The sequence below is a fragment of the Synchiropus splendidus genome, chromosome 4 (genome assembly GCF_027744825.2).
Source record: "Synchiropus splendidus isolate RoL2022-P1 chromosome 4, RoL_Sspl_1.0, whole genome shotgun sequence".
Taxonomy (NCBI): Eukaryota; Metazoa; Chordata; class Actinopteri; order Syngnathiformes; family Callionymidae; genus Synchiropus; species Synchiropus splendidus.
This window is the reverse complement of record NC_071337.1, coordinates 32934252-32956118: the sequence shown is the minus strand read 5'-3', so window position 1 is coordinate 32956118 and position 21867 is coordinate 32934252. Positions and strand designations below refer to the sequence as shown.

General features: G+C 42.7%; 1 long non-coding RNA gene across 2 annotated transcripts; it reads right to left on the bottom strand.

The window, feature by feature from the left end:
• Nucleotides 1-14930: 14930 nt before the first annotated feature.
• Nucleotides 14931-21443, bottom strand: LOC128757075 (uncharacterized). 2 transcript variants are annotated; one of them, XR_008414358.1, is made up of 4 exons: nt 21295-21443; nt 21070-21125; nt 15519-16098; nt 14931-15433 (listed from the first exon to the last, which is right to left on the bottom strand). It is a non-coding gene; the product is annotated as an uncharacterized LOC128757075 (long non-coding RNA). The 2 variants fall into 2 exon arrangements; XR_008414357.1 differs by having other exon boundaries at nt 21070-21430.
• Nucleotides 21444-21867: the final 424 nt, after the last annotated feature.

Below are 21867 nucleotides of genomic sequence, written 5' to 3'. Positions count from 1 at the left end.
TGCAAATGCGGGAGAACAGCAGCAGAAAAGTCGAAAGAAACTTCACAGCCATCATGTGCTCAATATATATTATGTACACACCACTGTCCATTTCACCCGTAGGCCGGCTGGCTAATCAAGACACGTAAGCCGACTACTGGGTGGGAAGTCATCACGCCTAGCCATTGTGCTTCTTAAAGCCATGGCACCAGCAGCATAGTATATCCATATATGTTTATATTTTACTGCACTATGGCCTAGAACCCCTTCTACGAACAATGTGTGACCACCACATTTGTGTTGTAGAATCTAATAAAGGTGGATGGGGACGACCTCGTGGCAACTCAGACAGAGGGGGCCAGGAGGAGGTACCATGGTTGGAAAATTCCCCACCAATAGGTGTAGCCACCTCTGGTTGATGGAGCTTGGGGATGGATGGATGGGCAGATCCCTTGGCATAAAGAACGGGTGGAATCACTTCACACACTTCACACAAAACATCTGGCGCTAGATAGGGGATGAGGTTCACATCCTCTGCTCGAACTGTAGAGATAATAAAAATTAATCTAACATTTATTTGGTCGTTCAAGCAAAAACAACAAATATGTAACTTAATGAAAAGAAAAATACAAGTTCTCAACTCAACTCGTGAAAATTTTACAATTAAGAAAAAAATGATAAATCAAAGGAAACAGAAACTTTGGACAAAGCCATGCATAAATAACCAGCACAGCTATGACACCACTCCCAGAGAGATCATCGGTGCCCCAAAGGTCACCAGCCATCCTCTTTTATCCATGGCCATCCATCTATTCTCCCCCTTTTTATATTTTCCTATAAAATATAATAAAATGAGCAAAGAAAGCAAATATAACAATAAAATATCGAACCTATTTTATAGAATACTGTCAGAAACAATCAAGAAATACAAGAAGTTACTTCAAACATTAAAATCAACCAGTGTGATATGATACCACTTGTCGCCCTTCCCTTTCAAGCTGGACAGCATGTGAAGTCCGAGCAATGGCTTCAAAAGGTCCACCCCAACCTGGTTCAGACGAGTTTCTCTGCAACACCTTGAGGTAAAAGGATGAAGGTGGCGGAGGTTCATTCGATTCAGTTGCAAAAGTCGTGTCGGCCCGTGCACAAAAAAACAAATGAAGAAAGTTGCTCCCAATGTGGCTTATAGCCTGCTGGTGGGTCCACTTCTGGCTGGAGCATCACCAAGGCTGGACTTACTTGATGTGCAATATTCCTTTACCTTTTTCAGCAAATTTTGATGCCACCACATCCACATTTTGAACATCATGCTATTATAACTTTCATGTGACGGGCCATGTGCTTCTCCCAACACTTGCCTCAAAAACGCACCATCAGGAAGGACCACTTGTTTTGTTGATTGGGTCAAATTGGACAACAGACGTCTCTGGTGACACTGGAGTCCTGTCCATTCTCAAAGCTTGCGTTTTTACTGCAAACTCTGGGATATCATCTCAGGAGTAGTCACATAAACCCAAGAACGACAACAATTCTTAAACATTAACTGGTTTCAGATGAAGTAGCCTTGTAGCTTCTTTTCTGACACTTTAAATCCTAATTCAGCCAACCGGAGCAAAATCATCTTAGTGGCCTCCAAGCAGATGCAGAAGCAAGTCATCAACACACTTTGCCAAGAGAGACCCTGTAGGTAATGAAACAGTGAAGAGCATGTCACGCAACTATTGGTTAAAAATCCCAGGACTCAATTTCCACCCTTATGGAACTCTAGTGTACAGTAACTTACACCCACTACAAGTGAACGCAAAAAAACTTTATACACTCTGGTGCCAATGTTAAGCAGAAAAACACATTTGCCAAATCAATCACTGAAAACCAATGAAGTAAAATAGGTGTGTCGCACGCCGACGAGGAGACCTCCAGCACTCCTGCCTCCTACAAAGTGTTGGCAATCCCCTCCTGTTTATGTAGATATTGGAACATAACAAACGCACCAGGTGTGATTTGAAACGTTACCGGTTCACAATCTATGCAATCTATGTGACCACAGCGAATTAGGTAGACTGTCCAGCATCTCTGCTGATAAATTTGTGGTCTGAGAGCTCTCGTCTGTGAAACCTGGTTAGTGTGGCATGTTCCAGAACACCTGAATCTATATCTACCTGAATACAAAAAGTGAAGGTGAAAACGACACGTTTGGTACTTGCCCACTCTGCCAGTCTTTCATCTTCCATCTCCTCACACTGCTTCAACATGGGCCCAGCTCTCTCGCCTCATGCCCGTGCACTAGGGCAAGAGAGATGTGTGGATTAGATGTTTCGGACACAAAAGGTGTCAATTTGGTTGCTGCAGCTACTCCCTGTTTCCCAACATAAATGCAGGAACTTGAGACCTGTCATTCTTCCCCCTTAACTCATTGAAATGCTTCTTGGTAAACCAAATCTTGATTACAGTCATAAAACCGAGTGAAGTGGAGGGGGTCAATCGGAGGTCTGAATGAGACAATTGAATCGATCCAGGGCTTCCACTGGAGAAAAGCGGAGTACATGCCTCTTTCCTCTTCTTTTTTTGGTTTCAGACGAACCCAGTAGATGTCAGCGACTTCATCTTCAAGCAACCTCTGCATGTAATTGCCAGCGCACCTTGAGTCATTGAGGTTACAGTTCATCTGAGTCATCAATCAACAAGTCTCTTCCCATCAGGTGGACAGGGGCCTTTCCATGAGTCACCACAAAAGAGTGATAGACTTAGACTTTCTTTATTGTCATTGCACAAAAACATATCACTATATTATGGCAACGAAATTTCGGTCTGAGGCCTCCGGTTTCCTAAAGCAAAAACTATATGTCCAAAAATAAATAAATAAATAAATAAATATGAGACAAATACTTATCAGAAAGCTGTACAACCAAATATATATATATATATATATATATATATATATATATATATATATATATATATATATATATATATATATATATAAACGAATAAACAGTGTTGCAGCAATTGTCCAACGTTCAGCAACCAGGAACGAAACTGTTCCTGAATCTGGTGGTTCTGCATCGGATGCTGTGGAACCATCTGCCGGATGGCAGGAGGGAGAGCAGTGCATAGTGGGGATGAGTAGAGTCCGAGATGATCCTTTGTGCCCTGGATAAGCAGCGACCATGTGCTATACTCTGGATGGCAGGGAGCGGGGTCCCGATGATTTTCTCCGCTGGGATTTAAAGGCTGACGGAGGACAGTGTGGCTCCAGTGTCCACTAATATGTTGATAGTCTGTCCCTCTACTGTGACTGGAAAGAGAGGCTTTCCCTTGCCTGCGTCCCCGGAGCACCCCTAGTGTTCATTGTCACAAAGTCCGGTTTGGTTGATGAATTACTTTGATGTTATCCATTCTTAGTCCTTTTTGTGGGATGCTGTTATCTGGTCCTCTCTTCTGATTGCCTTGCTTCTGCCAGTTGACTGGCTCATCCGCTCTCTGTCTGGCTCTGTGGTTAATAATTCGTTCTCAATAGCCATCTCTGATCCCCAGAGGTTCCTTATCTTTCACTTTCCTTCACTTGGAGGAAGGCAGGTACTTTTCCCCACATACTCAGGATCAGATCAGGCGGTTTGGACCGATCCAGTGGTTAAATGCCTGATCGATTACTCCTTGTTCCTCATTCCAGGTGGTTCCTACCTTCCATAACTCACTCTTTCACCCCACACAAGGTTACCTTACCCAATATCACAGCGTCTGTTGGTTTCAATTTTTCATTAGACAAAGCATTTATATTACTTACCTTATTGACATGAGAAATGGCTAACCATGGTGGATACTTTGTTGCTTTGCAAGAGATCAAGTGCTAAATCTACAACAAGAGCTCAAGAGCTCCAGGTTGTTGTGGCTGCAACAGGACACCAGCCGCTCCACCTCCCTCCTGTAAGCCGACTCATCTCCATCTGAGATGAGCCCAATAGTGGTGTCATCCACAAACTTGATCAGCTTCACAGACTGGAGGCTGGAGGTGCAGCTGTTGGTGTACATGGAGAAGAGCCATGGATAGAACACAGCTCAGAGGAGACCAGACGCTGAGGGTCAGAGTGTCGGAAAGATTCGTCCGCAGCTGCGCACGCCGACTCCGGTCAGGAAGTCTGTAATCCACCTGCAGAGGGAGTCAGGTACGTTGGGCTGGCGAAGCTTGTCTTCAAGCAGAGCTGAAATAATTGTGACAGCAGAGTTGAAGCCCACAAACAGGATTTTAGGAATAGGTTCCTGGGGAGTCCAGGTGCTCCAGAATTAAATGAAGGGCCAGGTTTACTGCATCGTCCACAGATCTGTTGGCTCTGGAGACATATTGCATTGGGAGCAGTGATGGATTTCAGGTGGGATAGAACCAGGCGCTCAAAGGACTTCATCAGGACATCACCACAGATGTCAGTGCCACCGGTCTGTAGTCATTCAGTCCTGTGATCTTGGCTTTCTTGGGAACAGGAATAATCGTGGAGGATTTAAAGCAGGCAGGAACATGACAGGACACCAAGGATGCATTGAAGATGTCTGTGAACACTGGAGCCAGCTCAGTAGCACAAAGCTTCCACAGAATTCCGAAGATTCAGCTTCCTTAACTGAGTGAGCATGGCCTGCTCCATGATGTCAAGAGAGGGAGGGGGGAGGAGATGGTTCATCAGTGACTGTGTTCGTATTTGCTGTCTCAGTGACATTGTCTTAGTTGTGTCACAAAGAGACAGCATAGTCCTTTGCTGTAAACTGGGACTGTGAATTCTCCTGTGCAAGAGTAAGGTTGTTCAGGGTGGGCATTAGCTTTCTTCAGCTCCCTCTGAAACCGATACTTCAACTCTTCCAGATCCTTCCTCACTCGTCCAGATCCTCATGCTCCTCACAACAGGCTTTGCAAGCTTCAGCTTCTGCTTGTATGTGGGAACAAGATGAACCATCAAGTGGTCAGAGAGTCACATTGCAGCTTGAGGGAGGGCGGTATAAAGGTACGTTCACAACAAACGCGACTTTTTAGTCGCGGTAGCGCCAGTCATCAGTAGCTGGTTGCTTGCTCAGGTCGTGATTAGTTGTCACCTGCCCGGTTCGAACACGTCGCCAAAGTACGTCATTCGCCAGGGGGCGTGGTCTCAGGTTGTGGATGGTGGATTGAAAATGACAGAGCCGGTGCTCAACTATCGCTACTTATTAAATGTAACATGGGAAAAGAAACGTTTCTCATTTCGTAGCATTCGCCAAAACTGGTGAATATAACCACTTCCTCCAGCAGCGTTGCTGGGATACAGCCGCTGCGAGCGCTACTTCAGGCGGAACCGTCGCTAGTTGGACGACCTGTTGGTCCGGATCAGTGGTCAAATACAGGACACCAAGTACCCGCGGTCTGTAAGCAACTCGATGTCTAGTTATGTACGCCGACTTGTGTTTCTGAACTGTCATCGATTCATGAACTCTGCGGTCTTAACTGCTGTATGCTTGAAGTGATTTTCGGAGATGCATAATCTGTCATCGCCAATGATTTGTACAGGAAAACTAAAGTATTTGAAACAAGATATACATTTTCCTTGAGTCTTGTCAGTTAGCGGCACTTTGTGGTAAAAAAAAAAATGATCCACCGGTTAAATGCATTGTGATCGAACTATTCTGTGAGGTAAATATACTGTTGTATGGTTGATATATACATTGTTAAATTATCACCTACATATATATGTTAACATATCCATGCATGTTTTATATTCCCTGTTCTCATGACAGGAGACTAATTCATCACCAACTGCTTCTGTCTTGGTGTGACTGTCCACTTCCAGGAACTGACCAGAGGACCACAGCCACCGACCAGATGTTTTTTTTCTGCAGATGAGGCTTCTCCTTTGTGGAAAAACAGTTATCAGTGCACCACAACTGCTCGTTCAAGAGTCACCCACCTTGTGTGTATTGCAGATTATAGTTCATCTCTGCAATAAAATGAAGCTGTGTTCAACTCCATTTGTTGACATTTTGCATAATGCGTTTTTTTCTTTGAAGCCATTTCCCACAATAAATGGTCAACGTCAAACCTTTCATTAGCTAAAACAAAATCATTATCTCATTCATTTATACTCATTCAATACACCCAGAATCATAATCAGACCTGAGGTGAACTACATAAGGTGTGTTTGGACGGATCTTCCCAGCAGGAACGGGGTTCAAGAGAGGGGGAAGACAAGGAGCGTCGTCTGGTTCCTTTAATGAGATTGTGGCTACAAAGAAAATAAATTAAGGGTGCACATCATCGAAATTTCAGTCAGCTGTTGTTTTGCTTGATAAATAACTTGTAAATGATGTGCATTAGTAGATGTTTGAACTCAGCATCAGCATCCAGTGACCTCTCCCTCCGTTGCTCTCTTCCTTCGGTGTCCTGCACATAATGGAAGTTGAGTTCAATTACATCCCATAGTGATGAGTACTAATAATTAAAATCTGTATAGGACAGCAATAGTTAACCTAAAGCAAATCATGTCACTATGACAGTGCTTGAATGATGTAGAACAATAACATTAAAAAAAAAAAAAAAAAAAAAAAGAAAAATAGAATAATGCTAGAAAATGCTATTTCTACATACATCAGGAGCAGCAGTGGATGAGGAAGGGCCTGTGGCAGGTGGAGGAGATGCAGCAGCAGCACCAGGTGAGGCAGAGGAAGATCCATCCTCCTTCCCATCACCAACATCATGAGTGGATCTGGCCGTCTCCTCTCATGAATGACAGTATAGCATGGTTACATTATTATACTAGAAAAAGCAATATAGAAAGCTACATACGTTAAATTTTTAGCTAGTATTCAGAATGTCACCAATAAATTAGCATACAAACCTACCTGCTACCTTGCCGCTGCTGCCTCTCCAGTCATGTTCGCCGAGGTCTCTCTTGGAGATGAAGAGCTCCAGAAGAGAGAGGATGGCGAAGAACCACTCCGCTCCTTGGTCACCATCCTCCCCTCATATAAACAGGCCCTTCAGAATGTCTCATCTGAATTCAATTAAATCAGAAACAGTAATTATTTATCCCTCTATCAAGAGGTTAAGCCAGCTGTGAGGCAGCTCCAAGGACAGTTCCGGCTGTAGCGCCTGTCAACCAGGGTGGGTGGCACCACCAACAGGTTAAGGTTTCACCCAAGTCTCCGCAGTGTGATTTTTATCTTTTATTTCAGATTATGTAGTGTCTCTGTTGATCGTGGGTGAACAAGTTCATTTCAAAAATTTGTGGAACACAGGAGCTTTAGATTCTAATATTTTAGTGTGATGCCATTTTCAAAACCATCTGATGAAGAGAAGTGTGGAATTTTTTTTTTTTTCCTTCCACATTACATAGGTCGCGATGCAGTTTGGTAGAGGAGAATGATATAGGTGTTCAACCTAGGCTACAGTAGAGGGAGACCAAATGATTTTTAGGAATAATCAGATTCTCTCTAGAACTAGGTTGGCCAAGGGAACACACATGGGATGCGGCCCAAGTCCAAAATGAATAAAGAAGCGTTAACCGGTGAGGGGCGGGACCCAAGTGCAAGTGATGTATTTACAGAGGGCAAGATGTGGAGAGAGTACGACCTTCAGTCGTGCAGTGCAATGAAACCAGAACAGAAGGCATCGCCGAACCGGGAGAAACCAAAGCAAATTAAAAATGTCCAAAACTTGAGCGTCATCAAACCGCGAGAAGTCCAGAGGCAACAATAAATGTCCTAACAGAAAGCGTCACTGAACCGGGAGATCAAACGAAGAAGAAGATAATTCAAACAACGGATAAAATGTATGATGGCAGAGAAGAATGAATGGAGCAGATTACCAGTAGGAGTCAGGCACATGTTGCTGGAGTCCAGGTGTTTTTAAGCCTTGAAGATCAGGGGTTGATTGGCTCCTTCCTCCTTACTTCCTGTTTGGAAGTAAGGAGGAAGAAAACAAAACGGGACTCAATTGACCAAAAATAAAAGCAGAATCATGACAAACAGAACACAAAATGGAAGTTTCGAAAATCAAAGCAAATCTTGACAAGAAGCCTCCAACAGAGAAAGCTCAACCAAAATCCAGGGAGCAATCGAAAAAGTCCAATAACACACTGACAACAGATCGAGCACGAGTGATGAGAAGAAGAAATTCTCATTCTCTATGGCAAAAAGCAGGACAAACCAGGAGGTAAAAACACAAAGTAAAAAATCCAAAATGTTCAGAAGTTCAGTCCAAAGCACACAACAATGAAGAAACATTCACGATCTGCCCTCGTGAGGTCAGACTAAAACTATGCAACTGATACGTAGACATTTTTCTGATTAATTTTTGTCTTGTTTTTTTTAAAATTTTTTTAGCATTACTACTTCAACAGTAATTCATGTTCAGGACTAAAATTTCTTTTCGTATTATATATATTGTATATATTGAGTATTTTTTGTTCCTCAAAATACAATGAAAGAAATTAAAAAATATATTTTGAAATTAATTTCTTTTTAATATTTCAAAGATATGTGTGCGGTAGTGTCATTATTATTTTTATATTCAAATTAAATAACATATTAAATAGAATATTCTTATAGGTTTCATGCACTTATTATCCTTCCTTCCATTGAATCTTTAATTGTTCATTTCATCCTCGTTACTTAAGATTTTTTTCCGTCGCATTTTCTAGTCATTGGCACCTTTCTTTTGGCATGGCGGCCCCTCACAACAGTCACAGTTTATAATGTGGCCCTTTAGGAAATTTAAGTGCCACCTCTGCCTTACATGGAACACAAATCAAACTGAATTTGTTGACACAATCCTTTTAATAGAAAGCACAAATAAACAAAGGGTGACTGTAAAATCAAAATAGCACTTTCTGAAATTTTTGTCCCAATGCAAAAAAAAAGTGCAGCAAAATAATCTTCCAAATATGGAAACACAAGCAAACTGTGCCTCCCCCACATTCACTATTATTGCAAGAGAAAAGTGCTTACTTGTAACTAATTAACTTCAAAACGAATGTCATCTTAAGAACAGGCTTTTCGAAAGTAGATGATCTCATGTGGTAAGGCATCATTTGATGATGCTTAGAAACAGGTGAGAGAGGCATATTCTTGAAGCAGTTGTGCTTGGCCTCAAATCACATCGTCTGGTGACCAACACATGAGCCAAACTGTCTGAGTAGAGTCGGGTAGTGCTCCAAGTTATGATGTTTTGGTAGAAACTGCATATTAGGGAACAGGAAACCTTTAATAAATCCTGCAATGCTGTCAGCACCTTGGTTATCTGCCACAACAGCCTGAATAGTGCCTTTCACACTTTCACCGAATGACGGTACAAAAATTCCATCCTGCTCAAAGGTTTTGACATCATAAAGATGAGGAGGCAAGACATGGTCATAACCATACTCCTTCACAAGGATAGATTCACACAAGATCACCAGATAAATGGAAGTGCTAATGTGAGGATGGCGGAAAATTACCCCAAGTCCGGAGCTTATGTTTCTTGCATGAAGTTCCTAGAGGATTCCGTAACTCAAAATCATCTATGTACAAAGTTATTAAGACTCTCAACTCACCTCCAGAAAGAAATGTATTTGCCTTAAAGTGAAAGCCATCCTGATTTGACTAATAAGTATGCTGTTCTCCAGCTAGCCCACATCTCTGATAGGCTTTGTGTTTTCAACAGTTTATCCACAGCATCTTTACTATTGAGGAGTTGTGCAAACTCTTTAGTAAAGGGACATACTGAAATATTTTCTTTACCTTTTGAGAAAAGTGTGTTTGTACTCAACAGGTTCAATAACATTTAAGGATTCTCTGTAAAATCTGTTTCGGAGAAATCACATGCTAAAAGAGCCACCCTTCTCTACGGCTTTTAGCAAGGGGTGAATATTTTGAAAACGTTAGCAGTGAGAGGAAAAGTTGCAGAGCATAACAAATAGACATCTAGAAACTCATCAATTTTGTGCCTGGCACAAGAGAAAATGGTTCGAGTTTGACTAAAGCTGCAGCAAAGTTCTGCACAATTATATCTGGTATGGTCTTGCTCGCCTCCATAACCCTACTTTCAGATGCACCATTTGACTCCACTGCAGGATCAACAGGATTAAGTGCATCTTCCTCAGCAGTGTTAGATGACTCCTCAGAAACTATGGTTGTTGTCACAATACCAGCTATATAATCATTTAAAAGATGAGGGGTTGTGTTTTCGGTTCTTGTCAGAGTGGAAGGTTCCGTAGATATTAGTTTTAAAAGTACAATCCCCGAACGTACAGGTAACAGTTTCATGACTTTTAAAATGAATGCCAATATGCATAAAAAAATTCGATTGATATATTGCCACAATTGCACAAAGAACAAGTCAGTATTTTGAATTCCAAGAGTCTTGCTTAAGATGAGCTCTACTCAAATGTAGGAGCTAAACACTGACTGTTATAAAATTATATGGACATTGTAGATATGGGCAAGTGTAACATTGTCTATGTTGGTGCTGGAGCCTCAAGTGTTAAAGTAGCTCATATCTTCTCCTAAAAGAAACTATACACTCCTTGCATATCAATACAGCACTTGGCAGCAATTTCTCTTACAGGATGTTTCATTTCCTATCTTCCAAAATATTTAAATGGCTTGTCACAATAATTATTTATAGCCTTAGAAATTGAATTATTAACCTGAACATTGCAGGTGACTCCCTTTTCCTGCTATTCCTGATATTTTTTGTAGGACATTGACAGCTTTTCTGTGTCATGTGAAGAGTTAAATGGTCCACTTGATAAATATGTGTTATTCTATAGTGTTTGTAGTCAACTGGTATTACCAGTTATAAGTGGAGTATTGTAAGAGGTGTAAACGATCCAGTGGCCAAACACTGCATTTGGGGCAGGGGACCCGACGACCTGGTTCGTGTTAACATTCTCTGGCTTTCGGAATTTGGAATGTCACTTCGCTGGGGGGGAAAGAGCCTGAGCTTGTGTGGGAGGTTGACAGGTACTGGCTAGATATAGTCAGGCTCTCCTCCACGCACAGCCTGTGCTCTGGAACCCAACTCCTTGAGAGAGGCTGGACTCTCTACTTTTCAGGAGTTGTCTGTGGGGAGAGGCGGCGGCCTGGCATAGGCTTGCTCATAGCTCCACAGCTCTGCTGTTTTGTTTTTGGGGTTTATTCCGTTGAACGAGAGGGTTGTGTCCCTACGTCTTCGGGTTGGGGACAGGTGTCTCACGGCGGTCGTGGCTTACGGGCCGAACAGCAGTGCAGACTACCCAGCCTTCTTGAAGTCACTGGGAGGGGTACTTGACAGTACCCCAACCGGGGACTCCATTGTTCTACTGGGAGACTTCAACGCCCACGTAGGCAATGACAGCAAGACTTGGAGGGGTGTGATTGGGAAGAACGGCCTACCCGATCTGAAGCTGAGCGGTGTTTAACTACTGGACTTCTGTGCCACCCACAGTTTGTCCATAACAAACACCATGTTTGAGCACAAGGGTGTTCATAAGTGCAGATGGCACCAGGACACCCTGGGCCGAAGGTCTATGATTGACTTTGTGATCGTGTCATCTGACCTTCGGCCGCGTGTCGTGGACACTCGGGTGAAGAGAGGGGCAGAGCTGTCAACTGATCACCACCTAGTGGTGAGTGTGATCCACTGGCAGGGGAGGAAGCCGGTCAGACCGGGCAGGCCCAAACGTATTGTGAGGGTCTGCTGGGAACGCCTGGTGGAACCCTCTGTCAGTGTAGTCTTTAACTCCCACCTCCGGGAGAGTTTCTCCCAGATCCCGAGGGAGGTAGGTGACATGAGTCTGAGTGGTCTATGTTCTCCTCCTACATTGTCAGTGCGGCTGTGCGTAGTTGCGGTCGCAAGGTCTCTGGTGCCTGGCGTGGCGGCAATCCCCGGACCCGGTGGTGGACAACGAAACTAAGGGATGCCGTCAGGCTGGAGAAGGAGTCCTATTGGGTCTTGTTGGCCTGTGGGACCCTTGAGGCCGCTGACGTGTACCGGCAGGCCAAGCATGCCGCTTCCCGTGCAGTCGTGGAGGCAAAAACTCGGGTCCGGGAGGAGTTCGGATAGGCCATGGAGGAGGACTATTGGTCGGCCTCGAAGAAATTCTGGCAAACCGAAGGGGGAAGCAGTGCTTCACCAGCACTGTTTACAGTGCAGGGAGGAGACTGCTGACCTCGACTGGTGATGTTGTCGGGCGGGGGAAGGAATACTTTGTGGATCTGGAGAAGGCGTTCGACCATGTCCCTCGTGGTGTCCTGTGGGGGTTGCTCCGGGAATATGGGGTACGGGGCCCTCTGCTAGGGGCTGTCCGGTCCCTGTATGACCGGAGCAGGAGCATGGTTCGCATTGCCGGCAGTAAATCAGACTTGTTCCGGGTGCATGTTGCCCTCCGCCAGGGCTGCCCTTTGTCACCGATTCTGTTCATTACTTTTATGGACAGAATTTCTGGGCACAGCAAGGGATCGGAGGGTATCCGGTTCAGGAAGCACAGAATTTCATCTGTATTTGCGGACGATGTTGTTCTGCTGGCCTCATCAGACCAAGACCTTCAGCATGCACTGGGACGGTTTGCAGCCGAGTGTGAAGCGGCCGGGATGAGGATCAGCACCTCCAAGTCTGAGGCCATGGTTCTCGACTGGAATAAGGTGGTTTGCTCTCTCTGGGTCGGTGGAGACTTATTGCCCCAAGTGGTGGAGTTTAAGTATCTCGAGGTCTTGTTCTCGAGTGAGGGAAAAAGGGAGCGTGAGATTGATAGACGGGTTGGTGCAGCGGCAGCAGTGATGCAGTCGCTGTATCGGACCGTCATGGTGAAGAGGGAGCCGAGTCACAAGACGAAGCTCTGGATTTACCGATCAATCTACGTTCCCATCCTCACCTATGGTCACGAGCTTTGGGTAATGACTAAAAGGATGAGATCGCGGATACAAGCGGCTGATATGAGTTTCCTCCGCAGGGTGGCTGGGCGCACCCTTAGATATAGGGTGAAGAGTTCGGTCATCCGGGAGGAGCTCGGGGTGGTGCCGCTGCTCCTCCACATCGAGAGGAGCCAGCTGAGGTGGTTCGGGCATCTCATTCGGATGGCCCCTGGACGCCTCCCTGGGGAGGTGTTCCGGACATGTCCTACCGAGAGGAGACCCCGGGGAAGACCCAGGACTCGCTGGAGAGATGATGTGTCTGGTCTGGCCTGGGAACGCCTCGGGATCCCACGGGAAGAGCTGGAGGAGGTTTGTGCGGATCGGGAAGTTTGGGCTTCCTTTCTCCGAATGCTGCCTCCGCGACCCGACCTCGGATAAGCGGCAGAAGAAGGTGAAGGTGAAGTTGCTGCATGTTATTTTAAAACAACATGATTTAAAAGTTTATTAAAAAAAAACCCATTACTTGATTTTATTTAATAGAAGATACATGTTAGATCAATGTTAATGTAACAAAGACCAATGTTGTTGTTTTTTGAGTGCGTCCACTGACCCCCATCTGTCAGTTGGCTGAGATGCTTTTCTCAAATGCTTCTGTTTTCTAATAAGCTGACCGTTTACTGTGGAATATTTAGGAGCGAGGAAATTTCACGACTGGATTGTTGTGATGGGCAGAACAATTCATTTTAGTGACTCAGTTGATTGAATCTCGTACAGTAAAAAGAACAAATTGTGAGTCAGTTCTTAGTTTCGCCACCTACTGGCCATTGAATTGAACTACCATTTTGTAATTGCAGTTGGATTTAAACGTTAATTTAATTGACTTTACCAATATTATGCACGTAAAACAAAGTGTCAAACATGGCATGCTGTTAAACAATTTTGACCAAATTTTGCACTATTTCTGTTTGCAGACATGTTTGTAGACAGGGCATTTACTGCTTGAATAAGTGGTTGGGCATCATCACATGACATACATGTCCAACCAGCACAATCTCAGAGCCTCTGATGCCTTAATTTGTTAGATTTATGCATAACAACAATATGAATCATCATAAGGCATAATCTGAACCATATTTAAGTGTTGGCCTGGTGTTTGACAACATATCAACAAGTAAGGTCAAGGTGAGCAAAATATTGTCATTGAGGGATGAATACAGGCAGTATAATGAGAGAAATTTTAGAAGATAAATAAAATATATTTTAATTAATTAGAAGATTTTAAAAACTTGTTTTCAAATGATTATAAATGACTCTCCAGCAAATGGAGCAGGTTCTGCAGCATCCTCCTTGACACCCCACAGGAACAGGGTCGGAGAGACAAGAATGTTTGTGGTCACACACACACTGCACCATCAACATGGTTTTAGCATAGAAAAAGTACCTGCAATGAGATCAAACACCCTGTGTTGTCCACATGTATTTTGTGTGAGTTCTGGTGGGACAGAGGGATTAAAGGGGGAAGAGAGAGAGCGGCGGCAACAGGGAAGGGAGGCACCACAGCTGAATGGAAAATGGCTTTGGACATTCTTCAACCCCAGTGCTGAAAGGTAAGTAGTTTCGAGTTTTAAATGAACGTCAACTACTGAACCACATTACTGTGGTCATTTTGATGAGAGGAGATCTGTGCAAAAAACAAACATCTCAAACTTACGCCGCATCTGTAAAGAGTCTGCTGGAATCCATTTACAACATCCTGGTTTTGTCTAGCACACAAAGCAGAGGTCATAGCAGCTATATATATATATATATATATATATATATATATATATATATATATATATATATATATATATATATATTAGTGCTGTCAGTCGATTAAAATATTAATCGAATTAATTACAGGATTTTGGAATTAATTAATCGAATTAATCACATTTTTATGACATATTTGCTAAAGATCTCCTGATAAAGAATTTGAGTTCTAGAATATTAAAAAGTTGTAGTGCATGACTAATCAATTGACCAACCAATTTTTTTTATTGGTGAACTGAGCTTCAGCTGCCGACACAGCAGGTAAGTCAAGAGAACATGACATAGTTTACCAGAGGTTAACAAAAATTAGCGGCTACAGTATCTGGGGCACAACACCTCAACCCCAAAAGTGGATCTGTGGTTTAAGTATCAACCTCTGAAATCAAAAACCCACAGGATGTAACAACAGACAACATTATGTCTTCTTCAGCCAGTTGCTCAGACAGACAAGCTTGTTTACATTGTCAGAGTGTAAGGCTGCCCTCTTCTTCTGTATGATGTTACCTGCGAGTGAAAAGAGTCTCTCGCATGGCACTGACGTTGCAGGAGTAGCCAGATACTTGCGAGCAAGAGGAGGAGAGGACAGTTGTCCATAGGCTCCTGCGTGAACTGCCCACCACTCCAGTGGACACTCATGCATTCCAAGGCACGGCTCAGCTTTGTAGCGGGCTAGAAGCCCCTGCTCCTCCTTGTCAGAGTCAGAGTCTGAAGAACACAACAGGAGGAAGCTCTTCTTTGCTGCTGGCTTGTCCTCTGTGGGTTGAGGAGGGGCAGGTCCTGCTTCTGACCGTTGCAGCATCTCATCAATCCAGGTCCACACCTTAAAAGAGGAAAAAATATTTGTTGCATAAGACTTTCTAACCAAAGCACTTGCAGAACACTGGTCTTCTCAGTCACACACATACCTCATCTCTTTCATTTTTGTGTAGGCTCTTTAAGTCCTTGAATCGTGGGTCAAGGGCTGTGGCCACCTTCAGCCATCTGAATATTGGCTTATATCGGCTTTGCGTGCGTCCAGGTCCTTTAAAAAGGTGGTTTTGAACTTTATCATGTAGCCCAGATCCTCATCAGTGGGCTCCAGGACACAGTTGAGATGGTAGATTGCGGGGAGCACAACAGAGCATGACACATAGCTGTCAACTCCAAGCAGCTCAGTCACATGTCTGCAATGGAACAAAAATATGGCAATAATGAACTCACTTTATTGGGAAAGAAGAAAGGTATGATAGAGAGATGGAGGTTAGTGCATGAAAGGGGGAGAGAGAGGGGAGGTGTGTGTATGAGTGAGTGTGTGTGCTTGAGAGAGGGACATACTTGGAGCTGGAGGTTGTTCTTGAACCCTGTTCAAGAACAACCTCCAGCTTCTGGAGTTTTTCACACTGTAGGTTGGTCAGTGTGGCCAGGTTGTGCCTCTGTTGGGCCAAAGTGCCATTCACAGCCTCCTGGTTCCGCAAGTATGAGATCATTGAGAGCGTTGAATTCCATCTTTCAATAAAAAAAAAACAAAACAAAAATAGCATTAGTTGTGCAGTTTTGAGCAGTATGTTGTACATACAGTAGTTGCACTTAACCAAACACACTCTCTCTCACACACACACACGCGCGCACACACACACACACACAGGTACAATAGGTAATCAACAGTCGCACCTTGTGGGAACGTCTTGAGCCAGGGGTTCTCTGGCTTGTCCGAGGGCTGTGTGGATTTGCTCATTCGTCTCCCAAATTCAGCGTTAAAATGACAGCACTAATATATATATATATATATATATATATATATATATATATATATACTTTTCATTACTACTTTATCTATCTATCTATCTATCTATCTATCTATCTATCTATCTATCTCTCTCTCTCTCTCTCTCTCTCTATATATATATATATATATATATATATATATATGTTTCCTGTCGTAAGCATATATATATATATATATATATATATATATATATATATATATATATATATATATATATATATATATATATATATGATTCTTGGTCTTCCATATGTTACTTACAGTCTTCAACCGCCACAATTGTGTGTAGATCCACAGCTCAACACTGGGAGTTGCTCGAGATGCCTCCCCGGAGAAGGTGCATCGTACCCGGGTTGCTCGCACCAACGAGACACGCCATATGCCGGTAAAGCACCAGGTCAGCTACAAGCAGACCACTTCAGTGACATTGTTCACTAAATGAGCTAAAACTCAGCCACCGAGCAAGTTAGCTGAGAACGCAGCTGCATGAATGATGTTGACAATAAAGACAAAGGACGGAGTGCTGATGAGCTCAATGTTCGGGGGCTGAATTAAGCGCGACACAAGTCCCCGATTGAAAGATCTGAGCGAAGGACTAATTGTTTAATTCCCTTTCCGGCTCAATGAACTACATTTTGAAAGTGCAGTTCATTGAGCTTGAAAGAGAAATTTTTTTTTTTTTCACTTTGAACGATTAGTTCATTGTGCCAGAAAGGGAATTGAACAAAAGTTTCATTGTGCCGGAAAGAGAACAGAAAGAGAGAAGCCTGCCTGTTACCTGAAGTATTGTCTTGATCATTATCCATGAACTCATATTTTAGGAACTATTAGTCCAACGACAAAGCGGAGGGACCCAGCAGCTTTGTTGGAGTTACAGCGGACGATTAAGCGTTATTAGTCAAGGGAAGTTAATGACACTCCACTTCCGGTAGCGCATTTCAAAATGTAATAAAATGTATTGTGAGGTCCTCAGTGAATTTCAGACATACAGTGTTTGTCACACTTCATTTTTTTTTTGATAGTGAGGAATGTTCTCACTGCATACAGTGCCCCTTTCATACTGGGGTCAATACCAAAAAATTGCAAAAAGACAACCCTTTTCAATGAGCCATCATTTCAACATTCTTTGGGTATAAAAATGTGGTATTTTCAATAAATCATTCCCTGTTCATCATCCAATGAGCTATGAACACAACACTTGATGGACAAGCAGGGTCACCTGGCCATAGCACACCTTTCTGTTGGCAGGCAGTCAGATTTGTTGCAAGACAGTTAGCAGGGTTACTAGACCATCTGACCTGGACAATGCAGCGGTGGTCTACCGTCCTATTCATTGATGAGTGTTGCTGCTGCTACTACGTGTTATTAATTAACGAGTTATAGGAACTATGTAGTCCCAACACTGGTAACAGGTGATTTTTGTGTCGGCATGGGACACAACATGCACTTCCCCAACGTCAAAAAACGCTGTGGGAGTGAGCACATGTTGTTACCAGTGTTGGGACTAACGCATTATTAAGTAACGTGTTGTAGAAACTCCATTGTCTTTTGTAATAACGAGTGCCATAACGCATTCCTTTGCCAAAATTACCAACGTGTTTATCATTAATGTGATTTAAACATGCTCGTCACTTGTTACTTCACATTCACAACTCTTTACAAAGTTTAAAAGGCAGTGTCCATAATGTGCATTAAAAGCTTCTGCGGTGGACGTAAGCCCACATTAGTCATGTGACGCAACGCCGCACACCTCTGACGGTCCAAGTGGGATTCCTATTGCGGATATTGCCACAAACACCTTGTACCTGGTCGTATTGTTTTTGCCAACTTCCTGCTCCCACCTTTTTCTCCTCCTGTCTTTCAGGATTGGGGTTTGTTTTTCCACTTATTCCGTGTCCTGGACTCTAGTTCCTCCTCGCCGTTTGTGCTCATGGACGCTTGTTTCTGTTAGTGGACTGTTTAATTTTATTTATGGGACTCTGTCTCCCATTGGTGTAGAGGTTTTGTATCGATGTTTCTCCTGCCTCCTTCTAGTTTAGAAGTTGAGTGTATTCTGTTAGTTTTATTATTAAATTAGTTTGAGCTGAACATACTAATAGCGAGGTATGTTGTGGAAGACATGCTACCTATCGCAAGTGTGGAGTTGTCGCTGCAGTTAATGTTTCAAGTTGGTGTTGTTGTGTTGCTGTTGAAATGATTATAAGCATTGGTTTTGCTCTATTTCTTTTGTTCCTGCTACTAAGTGTTCTGTAAAGGAGTTTATTTTTTTTCACTGCTAAAAGCATAGTTTGTAATCTAAATGGTTACAATAAATACAGTATGTCCATCAAAAGTTTCAATATTGCCATTCATTCACTGGCACTCACACTGCCATTGCACCTTTAGGTCACTAAGTGGTGAGTTTGTAATAGGATTGCGCTTGAAGTGAGTTAGGGCTAATAGATAGATAGACATTACCTCACTATCTAGATAAGGAGGACACACAAATAACGACAATGGGCCTGATTCTGGCCCAATGTTGTTTGTTCCCGACCCAGCAAGATGACTGTGACTGTTCTAAGATGATTATGTTTGAGCTCCGCTATAATATACAGTTGAAAAATAGTTACTTTTGCTAGAAACTAAACTAAAGTAATGAGTAACTTGATGTAAGTTACTTTTGAATGAGGTTACTAGTAACTGTAACTACGTTACTGACTTAAAGTAACTTGCCCAACACTGGTTGTTACATATGTCCATGGCCCAAGCTCAAACTTATTTTTCGTTGTATTTTATTTTATTTATTTATTTTGTTTTTTTTAGATTGGGCCAAACTTGGAGTCTTGACATGAAGCCAAACAATGCAACTGATTATCCAGGAAGGAACTGTGTTATTATTCTGGGATTATATTGGTTAATCATTTATCATCATTAAGAATCATTTGTAATTTGATTACCAGCTTCCATTCACCTCCAAACACACATATACAGTATATAGACAACGCAGAAATCTGGAAATAACTGCACCAATAACATTCTTTACAAGAAGGTACGCAATAATAATTTCTGACACACAATTTAAAATCATTTTGAGCCATGGGTCTTGAAGAATGTGTTCAAAATGATGCTCTTTCTGACCTGATGTTTGCTCTCCTCATTTATCTTTTCCTCAGCTCCGCCAGGACATCAAAGCAGATTTACTGCAGCTTATCTCTGAAGGGCCAGGATGAGCCGAGGCCACTGAGTAAAACAATTTCTCCAAACTGCTTTCTATCTGTCCGAGCATAAGCATGCTTACTTCTGCCAACACTTTCCACTTACAAATGGAGAATTTGAGTAAATCAAGTCTAACAACAGTGTGTGTCATTCCTGGCAGGGGTTTGAAGTGCCCAAGGAGACCAGAGGGGCAAACAAATGAAGTTTTAATTGAAACTCTGGAAGTCTTCTGTTCAACATGCATGAAAAGGAGACCTGGCCAATGATTCCAACTTTCAGAGTGATGCATGTTATTAAAATGTACTCTTGGTCAACACGATGTGGAAGTGCCATATTATTATTGTTTTATTTCACTCCCAACTGCTGTGGCGGTTAATAAATGTGTATTTTAGTAATAAGTACTGACAAAGTGACTTGTTAGCTATAATTCCAACCCCCCTTTACACTGCCGCCCAAATGATATACAAGTAACATCCGACTTACAACCGGGATCGTTTCCGACCAACAGGTCGTAAGTCAGATTGGACGTAAGTCGAATGCCATTCTAAATAGCCGACGTGAGGGTTATAGGTACTTCTGTAGTGGTAGATCGCTGTGTGAGAGTGAGATGCTGAGATACTGTGCTGCCGTAACTGTCGTACCCGTTGCCGGGCTTCTACATGCTGGGGTGCCAGCACGCAAATAAATGGAATAGAAGTGAAACACAATTGAGTGGTTCTACCATGGTCCCCTCCAAACTTTTGGAATGTTGGTAGGTGCTGACAGGTGTTGATTTTTCTTTTGCTGTGTGATGGTATTTAGTTTTCACCAGTGCTTATCTCCGATCTTTTGCTACCTTGTCTGCATCTGCCTGTCGTGTATTGTAAGTTTAGTGTTGCTGAACTAACTAACTTTAAATCATGTTGATTGTGGAACTGATGATGGTCTGTGCGTACTATAGAGTGGGAGAAATGGTATGTGTGTTCGTAACGGGTTTCATTCGAGTCTTTTTGTTCATGAAGACAGAAACATTGAAATAAAAAAAGCTCATTGTGGTGTGAGGCCATATGTGTCGATTTGTCACAAATTTCTGGATGATGTGTAAATCTACATTGTAACTGGCGCCTGTCTTCATACAAGGGCTCCTTACGGAAGGTCCAGAAGCAGTTCCAGGGAGGATGAAATCAAATTAAAAATGCATAAAAATAAAAAATGAATCATGCTCATTGTCTTCAGATAAAGATTGTACGCAAGACTGTATGAGGACGAAGACTCTGTACGTTAGTGTCTGTGAGGACGTTGGTAGTGTCTGTGATATGTGTGTGTGCGCTGTGCAGCGGGAGAAATGGAGGGGAGTGTCTGTGGGGTCATCAGCAGAAGCTACACCAGGCAAGATGTAGAATAGAAGTACCAAAAGGGTAACAGGTGTCATCACAGGAGGACTCTGTAAGACGCACGTATGACATAGAAGAGTCTGCAAGGTTGTGTGTGTAAAAAAAAGAACCAAGAACACTTACTTGATTGTTGAAGACTCACACTCAACAATAGGTGGGATGAGGTGTAAATCAAGCATCTGAAGGGTAACAGGTGGATGTCATCACACGAGGACTCTGTAGCAGAGTACAGCGCACGACTATAATACATCATCACCCGAGACAGAGTTTCCTTTCCACTAGCGTAAAAATAATTTCAACCATTTTAGCTCTTTAAAAGTCACCCCAAAGGTTAAAAAAACAAAATACCATAGCTGTTTTTGATTATCAGGGTGAAACAACAAATAATGCATGCAGTTTACAATTACTCGAGCATCAGCTGTGATATTTAGATCTAGCTGAGGTGAAACTATGAATGCCCAATTCGAGATGAAAGAGAGGGGGTGCGTCGAGTTACCAGCGTCTCAAATTTTTTAACTTTTCATTGTTTTAAAAAAAATAAATAAATAAATCACTCAAGTATCATTAAAGTAGTAGATGTAGGATCTTTTTTGCCTTTGTTCCATCAAAGAATGTCGCCATAAAAGTCACCATAAAAGAATGGTATGGACAGTCAGACTGTTCAGGTTATAACATCTAATTGCAGAAACAAAGAAACTCTGAAAGTGCAAATGGAGTAACTAAAACTAGCAGAAGTCCATAAACATGAGTAAAAAGTCAAAACAGAAAACGTCACCGAACTGGGAGAAACAAACTAACTCAAATCTGAAAACGGAGAGATGATAAGCACAATGAACAGAGATAGTGACAAAAGAAAACAGGAAACACACTTAAACAGGAAGAAACAGAACGCTAACTCAGGCACCAGGGTTTGAGGCAGAA